The sequence below is a fragment of the Nannobrachium achirus genome (genome assembly GCF_963921795.1).
Source record: "Nannobrachium achirus genome assembly, chromosome: 22".
NCBI classification, from domain to species: Eukaryota; Metazoa; Chordata; class Actinopteri; order Myctophiformes; family Myctophidae; genus Nannobrachium; species Nannobrachium achirus.
Window position 1 is genome coordinate 2,276,174 of NC_137829.1, and position 12,728 is coordinate 2,288,901.

Here is a 12,728-nt window from a genome sequence, read left to right on the forward strand (position 1 = left end):
CATCATTATTTTTCCTCTTATACACTATTCTCTCCACAATTTTAGTAGTTATGCCACAATTGATTCCTCCCCATAAAACATTTCTGTGTTGTCACTGCTGTTGCATCCTTGACTCATCTCTCAGTGAGGAGCCCCCACCGGGAGGATGTGCCATTTCAAAACTTCACATAGTAGGTTTTCAGGGGATTTACAGAATATCGAGCTAGTAGATCTCTGACTTTGAAGTTGAAATCAACCTATGAAGGTGGATTCTTCTTTTCAGTGGGAATGGAGTGATTTTTTGCCATTTGCTAGTTTCTGCAAATAACTATAAATAGGGCTAAAGTGGTTAATGTATGTTTTATAATATTATAATTTATATAAAAAAGTAACTAGTACTCAAGTACAGTGCTTAAAGTGTTAGTTCACCTATTTTTGACATAAAGCTGTGTGAAATACTTGCCATTAAAATAGTGGTTACAAATGTATTAATTCATTACCAGATTCCCATGGTCAGAGTTCTGGTCAGTTTTAGATGAATATAAAGTAGTTCCGGTGATTTGGCAGGGGCTCATGGCCCAATCATTAAAAATAGATGAATCCACAAAACTAGCGTTATTTGTATTGTTGACCTATTAGACCAACTTTCATTCAACTTTGACCCCTGTCACATGGTACTATTTTTTGTGTCCAGTATCACTACGCCGCTGCAACGTATTTCCCCAAGACAAGGTGCTTTGCAGTCAGCTGATCAGAACGAAACCTCGCTCTATAGTAGAAATAGGCCAACAATACAAATGACGCTAGTTTTGAGGATTAATCTATTTTCAATGATTGGGCCACGCCAAATGGCCCCCACCCCATTGGAACTACTTAATATTCATTAGAAACTGACCAGAACTCTGACCACGGGACTCTGGTAATCAATTAATACATTTTTAACCACTGTTTTGGTGGCAAGTATTTCACACAGCTTTATTTCAAAAATAGGTGAACTAACACTTTAAGTAAATGTATTTAGTTAACCTACAATCTAAATGTACTTAGGTAACCTACAATCTAAATGTACTTAGGTAACCTACAATCTCCTTGGTGCCACTGTGTCACCCGAGCACTCAGATATCAAAACCGTACAGTGCGATTTCAACTCTTCTGTATTTACAGCTCTTTTCCTGAAAACATCATGCAAATGCATTTTTTCTAGGTTTCCTTCCCTGTTTTACCTTTTCTAATTTTCATGGAGAGTGAAGTGTATTTTTGCAGAAACTCTCAAATGGCAAGAAACATTCCCATTGAAAAGTAGCATCCATCTGCATAGATTTAAACGTCGAAGTCAGAGAAGGTCATGAAAATAGCAAAAATAGCTAATCTACAAGATCAATGTTCTGCCAGTCCACTGGAAATCCACTGTTTTGCCAAATGGCAGGACATGTGTAGATTTTGAAATGGCACATCTGTAGGTTCGGAGAGAGAAACCTAGGATCTTAATCATCATTCTTATAGACATACATACATTCTCATCGTATGACCTTCTAGCTGGGGACATTATATGGCATTATATGGCCTCACTGTATATCATAAAGGCAAAAGAAACAGAAAAGATTACAGATGATCTACAGTATAAAGCTCCAATGCAATGTGAACTTGTACATCAGCTATACGTTCACATTTTTGGAAATAGGGCTGAGGTGGTTAACCGGTTCCAAATCCCTGCCTCTGATTTCTGATATCAATGCCAGCGCTACGACATCATAAAATGGTGCATTTACAGTATATAGCGCCTTTATCCAAGGCGCTTTACATAGATTGTGCATTACATTCACCCATTCACACACACACACACACACACACACACACACACACACACACACACACACACACACAGTCACACACACACACACACACACACACACACACACACACACACACACACACACACACACACACACACACACACACACACACAGTGGAGGAAACCATGCATGCAAGGCACCAACCTGCTCATCGGGAGCAGTCAGAGGTTCAGCGTCTTGCTCAAGGACACTTCTCGACATTAACTCTGGGGGAACTCGGGATCCAACTGTGAACCTTCCAGTTGCCAAGCGGACACTCTACCCCTGAGCCACTGCCGCCCCATCATATTTATGACCACAGAGTCACATATCATCTATTTGTAGATTGCTAGATGTTTTTTGGAAAATCACTGACTTCCCACTCATCACATCAGTCCCTCGGGTGCTTGGTGATATTCAGGGGCGTAAAAGGTACACCCCTGAATAAAGTATTGATACTTTTACTTAAGTAAAAGTATCAATACAGCAATGTAGAAATAACTCTATTTCAGAATACAAAAATTCACATAAAAATCTTTAAAGCAGATCTATGAGCTCACAATGCATCGCATCGCGATTCATTGTGCTTGAGCTCTTGATCAGCTATTTTCAAATGGCCGAAAATCTACAAAGTAACTAGAAACTAAAGTTTTCCAATCATTCTAGTGGAGTCAAAGTATAATATTTGCCTGTGAGATGTTGTAGTGGAGTAGAAGTAAAAGTACTGAAAATTGGAAGTACAACAGTAAAGTGGAAATAGGCTACCTCTAAATGTATGTCCCAATAGGAGGCTATTTCATATGCCTCAGAATGATTCTGAAATTAAAAATCTTTCAGCACAATGCAACATTTTGAAGACAGGACAGGCTGTGATATAAAGTGCTGGGTTGTGAGTGTTGTAATCCAAGGTTTTGAAATCGGAGAACAAACATGTGAAAATATGTCTGAAGTGACTGTGGCAAATAGAGCACACAGGAGGAACGAGATCAGACTTATCTTGTTTGCATATAAAATCCTTCATTAAAAGATCCAGGGCTGAACAGAGTATCTGGCAAAATGTTTCAGTCCACTGACTGACTATGTTCAGTGCAAGCGCCCATAATATTCATGATCCAGCTAATTTGTGCTGTTCAAAATCAAAATCAACGTTTGATACCATCATTAGGGGCAGCAGTGGTTCAGGAGGTAGAGGTTCCCAGTTCGATCCCGGGCTCCCCCAGAGTTAGCTCTGGTCCATAGCGTTGGTGGAGTTCTCCCTAACGCTATGTTCTGGTCTGAAAATAACAAAAAACTGTTTCGCCCCTCACCAAACCAAAGGTATCAGTGGACAGTTGAAAGCTTACTCTACTTAGTGGACGCTGTCTGAGCCCCCCACCACACGATTAAAATACATTTCTAGGGTAAAATGAAAAATATTCCACCGGATGGAGACACTCTTCCTGGTTGAAGACTGTTTTTACGAAACAGCGCTTCCAACGTTGCAGAGTTGAATAACACCCAATGAGACTAATGCTCTGTGTAATTCGGTCCTCTGACCTGCACGGCAGTAGTGAGTTGGCACCTTGATGGCGATGACAAAGAGTGAAAAACTAGAAGAAATGGAGTCTCCATCCGGTGGAATATTTTTCATTTACCCTAGAAATGTATTTTAATTGTGTGGTGGGGGTTCAGACCGCGTCCACTAAGTAGAGTAAGCTTTCAACTGCATCCACTGATATCTTTGGTTTGGTGAGGGGCGAAACAGTTTTTGTTATTTTCGGACCAGACACCGGTCTTTCCGGATTTGCCAAGGATTTGGGAGGTAGACGAACATAGCGTTAGGGAGAACTCCACTAACGTTATGGACCAGAGGTACCCCAGAGTTAGCGTCGAAGTGTCCTTGGTCAAGACACTGAACCCCTAATTGTGGGCTCGCTTTAGCGAGCACACACTAATTGCCCCAATTTATATTTATTCTTCTTGGCATCCTATACTACTTCCACATTCGTTGAGCTAGAAATTCTGTTCAAACTTCAACTTGTTCAGCTTTACACATTATTGAATCCACCAGCCGAAGGCCGGCGGTCCGTCCGTCCGTCCGTCCGTGCGTGTGTCCGTCCGTCCGTGCATGCGTCCACCCAGTTTGTTACCAGCTAATCTCCGGTGCCATTGGCCAAAATGAGCCGATGCCAATTCAGAACCTCTGCCCCACATTTTTCAAATGGCCCTGTTCTAGCGCCACCATGAGGCCGATGTTTGCAAAACACATTTCTGTACACTACTCTTAGAGATTTTGTCCACAAATCCTGCAAATCGTTAGACAGTATCTCTACAGTCATGTGATCAACATGGATTTTCCATATTCCATCCTGATTGGCTACAATTGGACAATCTATGTAAAGCGCTTTGGAATAAAGCGCTATATAAATGCACCATTTATCATTATTTACATTATGGAACCTCAAAGAATGACTAAGGACGTGTTCAGGTGGTTTTAAAAAGCATTAGGCTATATCCGAACCTAAGGGAATAAAACGGATTTGGTATAAATGGATCCATCTCAGTGGTTCTCAAATTGGGGTCTGGGGACCCCCAGGGGTCATTGTTGAGGGAGTTCCATTGGGGCCTGGAAGTAAAATGATTGATAGTGAGAAACCAAATGGACCCTTTACAGGTCTGTAACTCTGAGAGTGTATAAGTGGAACCAAATAGGCCCTTGGAGGTCTGTAACTCTGAGAATTAATGTGCAAGTGGAACCAAACGGACCCGTACAAGGTCTGTAACACTGAGAATGTACAGTCGGTACACTCTCAATGTTATGGGGGTCCCTGGACTAAAGTAAACTAAACAGGGGTCATCAATATTGTCCGTACACAGACAAATGGGTCCGTGGAGTTGGCTTTGTCCATGGCAAATTTTAGATTTCAGTTTTACACACTATATAATGTGATTATTGTTGATCACAATACCCAATTACTGAATGTCAAATCCCCAGCTTTTCTTCAGAATATGTAGGACACTGATTTACTATAACACTATATGTATGGCACAATAGGAGTCCACTAGCACTAGTGGTTTTCAAACATTTTATTTGCAAGGACCACCATAACTCTCAGAATTACAGACCCGTTAGGGTCCATTTGGTTCCATTTGTACACTCTCAGTCTTACAGACCCGTACGTCGCGGCCTGGAACCGGTTGAAAACCACTGTTCTAGACACCACCACTTAAAGGACCTACACCATGAATTTTCACTTTTTCTATTTTAAAACCTTTTTTTGGGGTCCCACTGGCACCTTCTATCCTCACAAAGTCCTATTTCTGACCGTTGTGTCTTTCTCTGGTTTTGGGCAGACAGAGATGAAAAGCTTTCCACGGGTTCTCAGAACAGTGCTGTTCTGAGAGTTGACGAGAGTGACGTCACTCTCGGATTCCCGTTTTTTTTTTCAGAGTAAAAAAAAAAAAAAAAATTCAAAAATTTTTTTTTTCAAAACTTTTTTTTTCAAAACTTTTTTTTTTTCAAAAATATGCAATGCAGAGTGAAATTTTTTTTTTTCAAAACTTCAAAAAAAAATCTTTTTCAAAAAATTTGTTTTCAAAAAATTTGTTTTCAAAAAATTTTTTTTTCAAAACTTTTTTTTTTCAAAAAACTTTTTTTTTTCAAAAAACTTTTTTTTTTCAAAAACTTTTTTTCAAAAACTTTTTTTTTTCAAAAAACTTTTTTTTTTTTCAAAAACTTTTTTTTTCAAAAACTTTTTTTTTTTCAAAAAACTTTTTTTTCAAAAAACTTTTTTTTTTCAAAAAACTTCTTTTTTTTCTGGAAAAACCCCACTAGATGCGCCCCTGAGCAAACAGAGGCCGTTTTGGTATTGCAGCTGGAGAGCCTCATTATAGTAGAGCTAGAACAAACAAAAAGAATGGTCAGAGTGTTTTTTGAGGGTTAAAACCTGTCTAAAGGCCCATTCCCACTGGGCCAGATAACAGATATCTGGAGATATTTCTCCAGATATTTTTCCATTCAAAGTGGATGGTAGATACAGATAAAAAATATATATACCACAGATATTTGCCACAGATACTTTTATCTGTGGCGAAACTTTTTTTTATCTGTATCTACCATCCACTTTGCATGGAGAAATATCTGGAGAAATATCTCCAGATATCTGTTATCTGGCCCAGTGGGAATGGGCCTAAGGACTCAATTTTGAGCATATATTTATACAAAAAATATAGTTTTAAAAGCATGGTGTAGGCCCTTTAAGACAACATATAGCTACCATATAGTGTAGCCTCTATATCCTATTAATTCTGCCCATATGAGAGAGCCTATAATAGGCCTAACAGCTTGCAGAGCATTGGTAACAATTTCCCAGGCATGGTTACATATCCCAGCTCATCTCATTCATGTAGGCTACAGTGCTGGGCATACGAATAGCACCAAACTAACAGTAAGCCTATCGTCACTGATGGGCAGAAACCTCGCATCTCCAAGTTTCACATTTTCATTTTTTTTCTTCTTCCGTAAAGTAACGCCCTCTTTCATCATTTACAAGACCGTCACACGACAAAACTAGTGAAAATATCAGATCTAGACAACACGTTGTGTGCTTGTAGGTCGCTATTTTCACAATTCTAAATCATTTTTAAAACGATGAATACAAAACGGACAGTTTTGGACATACAAGGTTTCCACCTGACAACGGCACTCATACTGAAGCACTGCTGAACCAAATCCACTGAACATAAGGGAAGGACGTGACTGCCATCACATGGCCGAGGAGAGAACATTCATTCCTCTCTCCTCTCTCTCTCTCTCTCTCTCTCTCTCTCTCTCTCTCTCTCTCTCTCTCTCTCTCTGTCCCCCCATGGGCGCACGCACGCACGCACGCACACACACAGACAGACAGCAGGTAGCTCAGGAGGACTACCAACCAGGCAATACACAGCGGCGCACACAGACAGTCGCGAAAAATAGAAGTTATTCTCTGTCCGTTGCATTTATCTTATAGGTCGGCGAGCAATTCCACCGAGTCTTTTTTCTCTTTCTGTATAATGAAGGGCCGTGATGGTGCTTTATCACTCGGAGAGAGGAGAGAAAGCATCCTCCTCCTCATCCTCCAACATTAGCTCTCACATAATGAGGGTTACACAGAGGACGGGGGCTCCTCTCCTCTCCTCCCCTCTCCTCTCGGCGGGATGATAAAAGATCCCGGAGTGCGCCGGCGACACCGCATCGGTCATTAGCACCCCGGCTCACTTTGCCCTTTCATATATTTCTAAATAAGTGCCTCGCCGTGGGTTTAACGGACCACCTAATCTGCCTACTTAGAGGTGCCGACGGAGGCAGTGCGCGCGGAGAGAAAACCCATACAGCCCCGGAGCGAAGAGTCAGCCAGGGGTACACGGACCTGGTGCTTATCATCAAAGAGAGATAGAGAGAGAGAGGCTCTGACAGCCAGGCCTTCTGTGGGAGTCTAGCTTGGGATCACGTCTAATTTTGGGTTTCTGATCCGGTCGGGAGCAGAAACAGCTTATTCATGTTGTAGTCATCAGACGGATAGTCTCGCGTAGCCAGACAACTATTCCACAATCTCCAAATGCTATATAGAGTCTGGAACGGCAGCTTCCGAACGGCGAGTATCGGAAGTAGCCAGTGCTGCACTGAACTGTAGTCCCATTGGAAACATAACAGAAACACAATAGCTCAGACAAAGTCATTCGAGCTGCCTATTCTTGTTATGGGTGTATAGTTTAAGAAAACGTTTGAAAACATCATGGAAGTAACACCAACACCACCAGAGAAAGACAAAATAACGCCCCCAGAAATATTGAAAGGAGACAGTAGGACATGTTATTGCTACTGCACCAAGGGAGCGGTTGCGTCACATCCGCTTTATCTCGCACTCATCGTTTCTGTTTCTGTGCCCCAGACTGTTGACGGGAGCATTTCCCAAATCGCGGAGTCAACATTCTGGCCACGCAAGACTATCAGACGGACTACACTTTGGCCGGAACCACCAAACCGGAATCAGTTTTAACCCAAAACAATTCCCCGCGCTCAAGTACATAATTTGAGGGGCCTACCCAATAAAATCCTTGATGCAGCATAGTTTTGCTTATTTTTTGAAAAGTTTGTTTGGTATATCCATCTTTTAGTCCAACTCGCAGTGACTGGCAAGACTACACTTCTTGAGCATTTAATTAGGGATTGGGGGAACAAACAGGGGGAACCAAAACAAAGCGACGCCGCTTCTTCTGCCAGTTGCCGGTTTGGGCCGCGCCTAGACCGGATTACACGGCCCATTTAAAACGAATACCAAGCTTTCATCCGACGTGGAAAGACTGGTGACGCGAGGTTAGCGTGAGTCCTTCTGCCAACTGCTGTGACCATGATATCAGTGATCATTTTACTGCATAGTGATTTCTGGTGACAAAGTGTTAGTGGTGGACAAAGTAGGGCTACTCAATGCCATGGAATACCAAACGCCCAAAACACACAGACCCCCGGGTAGGGCTGCTAACCAAGCCTCGTGAATCCGGCAGGAGTCTCCTGAATTTCGACCCCATCTCCTGTGGTGCTACTGAATTGTAGTTTATTGAGAATTTCTCCTGGATTGGGGGATTTCGGTGGCTTTGCGTGGCAACATTGTGCGTGTTAAACTGTGGGTGTGCATGCGACGTGATGACTGTTTGATGATTGTCATTTCTCCTGGATTTGGTATCAAACTCCCCAAATTCACCAGAATGGTTACAGGAAATTACCTACTATGTTCAAGATTTTCGGGACCCCCAATTCGTAATTTTCTCCCTTCCTTGAAATGTAGTGCAGTCAAAAGTACAATTATTTGTCTTTGAAATGTAGTGGAGTGAAAGTCATGAGAAAAGGAAAAATGACCTAGCTGTAAATATCATTATTCACAGTGATTTGGTGACTTACACTTTCAGAAATGTGCAAGGAGTTTGAGTGGCAATTTGTCTTGTACGACTAAAGCCATCCATGACAGTCTGTCTTCAAATCAGTGTCTTTCCACACTTTCATTTTTGAATGGAATAATAAGTAGCATTAACTTTAAGAATTCATTTGGCGTGGGACAGACAGCCCAGTCAATATTTGAAACACATCCTCAGAATAAGCCATCATTTGAAAGAAGAAGAAAAAAGAAAAGAAAAGAGAGACAGTAGGAGATTAAATCCTTGACGTGTTTGACAAAATAACACCCTTATCGATCGGACGAGGCTGCGTCCCAGAAATGCCAAATGACAAGCTGGAATCTTCGTCTCTGTACGGGTGGAAACCTCATATTTTTAATACTCATACTTTTCAGGATTCAAACTCAAAAGTACCAAGAGAGAGATCTACCTAGATCTACAAGCTCGAGAGTAGATCTACAAGCTCGAGAGTAGATCTACAAGCTCGAGACGCAGCGTTTCTGTGGCGCTGTACGATCAAGCAGGGAAGTTAGAATATGGAGATAAGCAGAGATGGACAGAGTACTCGACCCCAGTACTACTAAGAGTACAGATACTCCCGGTCAAAATTTACTCCACTACAAGTAAAAGTAGCTCAGTCAAAATGTTACTCAAGTAAGAGTAAAAAAGTGCTTGCTTTTAAATGTACTCGAGTGTTCAAGAGTACATGCTTTTAATAAAAATACTTAAAGTACAAGTAAAAGTAAGAGAAGATTCTTTTTTTATTATAATACATTTTTGTATTAATACATCAAGACAATGAATTACTGTAATTGGGTGATAAATGGGCTACAAAATCGTGGGATAACAATTTAAGAGTAAAAAAAAAAAGAAAGTATAGTGGAAACATTTGCACACTGTAGATACAGATGTTATCCAACAAGTGGCCGATATATCAGCCAAACTGATATAGCAGTGTGGGTGTAATAACTGTAATACCAAGGGGAATTCTATTAAGATATGGTGCAGCGAGACCCACAGCCCTGCACTGTGTCATCATCATCTCCAAGTGCAACTCACATTTTGTACTTGCTGTAAGTAAAAGTAACAATACTGCAATGTAGAAACACTCAAGTAAAAGTCATACTCAAGATAGCTTGAGTAAAAAGTATAAAAGTGTTGATTTATTTGATTTGATTTATTTATTTGCACAATAGAAAAAGTTTAATATTATTAAAAAAAATAAAAAAAATGGAAATGAGTGCAGGCGAGAAAGGAAACCCAATATACTGTAGTGCTTATACCAGGTTCTCACCTATCGGCATGAACATAATACTTTAAGTACCAAAAGTAAAAATCTAAAGTAAAAAGTTGGCATGGCCAACCCCTAACCCTAACCACATGCCGGACTAAGGAGACTAGCCTGCAGGGACGTGCTGGCCATTGGGAAAAGCGGGACAACTCCCGAATGGCCGCTTCATTCCCGGCCGGTCCAGGCCGGCCATTAGGAAAAAAATGTCCAGCCTTAAAAATAAAATGTTCCGGCTGAGAGGGTCGGAAACACTCGGCTAACTCCTCGTGTTTCCCAACGCCTCTCAGCCGGTGTATACTACCCTGGTAACCACTCGCCTCTTGTGGCTTATTGCTTTAGTATCCACTAAATGTTTCCTCTAAATCCCCTTTTCAAGTGTAACCCAGTTTCGGTGACTGACATCATAACAGACAGCAATGTTAGCTTAGCTTAGCTCATGTAAATATTTTCTGTTTACAGTGAGAAAACACTACAAACGTGAATGATGTAATTTCCTCTTCAAAACACATACAACACAGAGAGCAGGGCAATAGCATGAAACATGTAGGCTATCCCATGGGATAACGTTTTCCACATATTTACCTGAAACAGGGGATAATAGTGTATGAAACAACACAGATTTCTTCTATCATTCAAAGGTTTGTATCATAGCCGAATAGAAGGCATGAGCAATCGATCTCAGATTAGGTCATTACAGGCATTACTATGATCCTTGATCAACTAGGGAAAGAAAGAAGGGGGGCACTGTGAAAACCACACGCACAGCACGCACACGTGCACGCACACACAAACACACACACACACACACACACACACACACACACACACACACACACCTCGATAGTTGATCCTCATTGATGGGGAAAAAAAAGCTTGACAATGGTGCCCCCTGTGGTTGGTTTGATTGATTGATTGAATCAATTTGGGTACAAGGTAAAGGAGATCTTGGTAAGCTTTAAGGCTTATTTACACAGGAACCACTTTATGTATCTGATTGAAAGACAGGCAGATAGAGCAGAGTACTTTGCATATAGGATAACATCAATTACAAAAGCAGAAAAATAGGAGAAAAAAGAGGGGGGCCAGAAGGGGGCTTAGTCTATTTACAAGTCTTGAGTAGCAGCTGTCTGAAGGTGACTTCAGACCTATTTTGAAGGAGGCTAGGGATTTGCACTCCTTAGCCTGCGGTAGGGCATCTTGGTGGTATAGCTGGAGAACGAATTAGAGACGTTTTAGTGTTAAATCTGGGTTGAACATGATTAGTGGAGCTGCCTCTGGTGTTGTGATTGTGGAAACGACATTACAATACAGATTTTGGAAGTAGTTTGTCAGGTACATGGGTATCTTTGAGGTGTAGTGTATCTTGTACACCAGGCCCATTGCAAGATGCTGTACTCTGTCGGGTGGTCAGCTACTGTGAGCCACCCCATGCTTATGTGGTGATAAGCGATGAGGGGGGTCGAGAAGGAAGACCAAGCTAGTCCAGTAAAAATAACGCTGAGGTTGGACAAAATTGTATTATTTCGTTTTTCAACTGATTCTGACAGAAAATTAGGTCTACTAGCCAGGATAAAAAAATCTACCATGATCTGCTCACTGCAAATACCCACAGTGGCCAAATCAAGTTGGGCTCCCATCAACTTTCTATACAGGAAGAAAATACCCCCTGCTTTAAGTAGGATGTGAGGGGTCTAACTAGGGGTTTGTCATGATGCTGAATCCATTGCAAGCATTTGTTTTGCACAAAAACATTCATTGGCCCCATAAAACGCCCACAAAACTGTGGAAAAGTGATGACTCATCACTTTTCATCACTAAACCATCATTTTCGGGGGCCATTGTTAGCCCAAGGAATGTTTTTTGTGCAAAACAAATGCTTGCAATGGATTCAGCATCATGTCAAACCCCTAGTTAGACCCCTCACATCCTACTTAAAGCAGATTTTTTTTCTGGGTATTTTCCTCCTGTATAGAAAGTCGATGGGAGCCCAACTTGATTTGGCCACTGTGTGTATTTGCAGTGAGCAGATCATGGTAGATTTTTTATCCTGGCTAGTAGACCTAATTTCCTGTCAGAATCAGTTGAAAAACTAAACAATAAAATGTTGTCCAACCTGAGTGTATTTTTTCCCTAGATTTACTAGACTAAGCACGAGCCTAATCAGTTTGTTCTGGGCTGTTTAGAGCCTTAAATTTAAGGCAATTGGGGCATTGCGATACCATACAAGGATTCCGTAATCAATGAGGGGCCCAATGAGTGCCTCTCTTAGAGTCTTTCGTGTTTTACTATTGAACAGTGAGGTAACGCTCTGCAAGAAACAAATTCGTTGGTTGACTTTTTTGATTACCTTGGTTGTCATTTATTGCCCTGTGCTTCAGCACGTAAAGCACGTTCATTAATGGCCACCAGCAGGTAGACTTTTGCAAAATCAAATCATGCATGCAGTGTCCGACTGCCTTGAAAGGCCGAAGATTGGCGAAGAATACATAAATGGTGCATTTATATATACACCCTTTTCATAATATAGGGCAGCAGCCTGTTCCCAAAGTTGGGGGTCGCAGGACACTGACGGTGGGGTCGCGAATATTATTCAAAAGTACTCATTATGCATAATGTTTTACGTTTTCCAAAATGAATACAAATCTTTTGAAAATAGCAGACCTTTACGTGGGAATCCTTACTTAATTTATGGACTCCAGTCTAAGAGTCCATAGCGG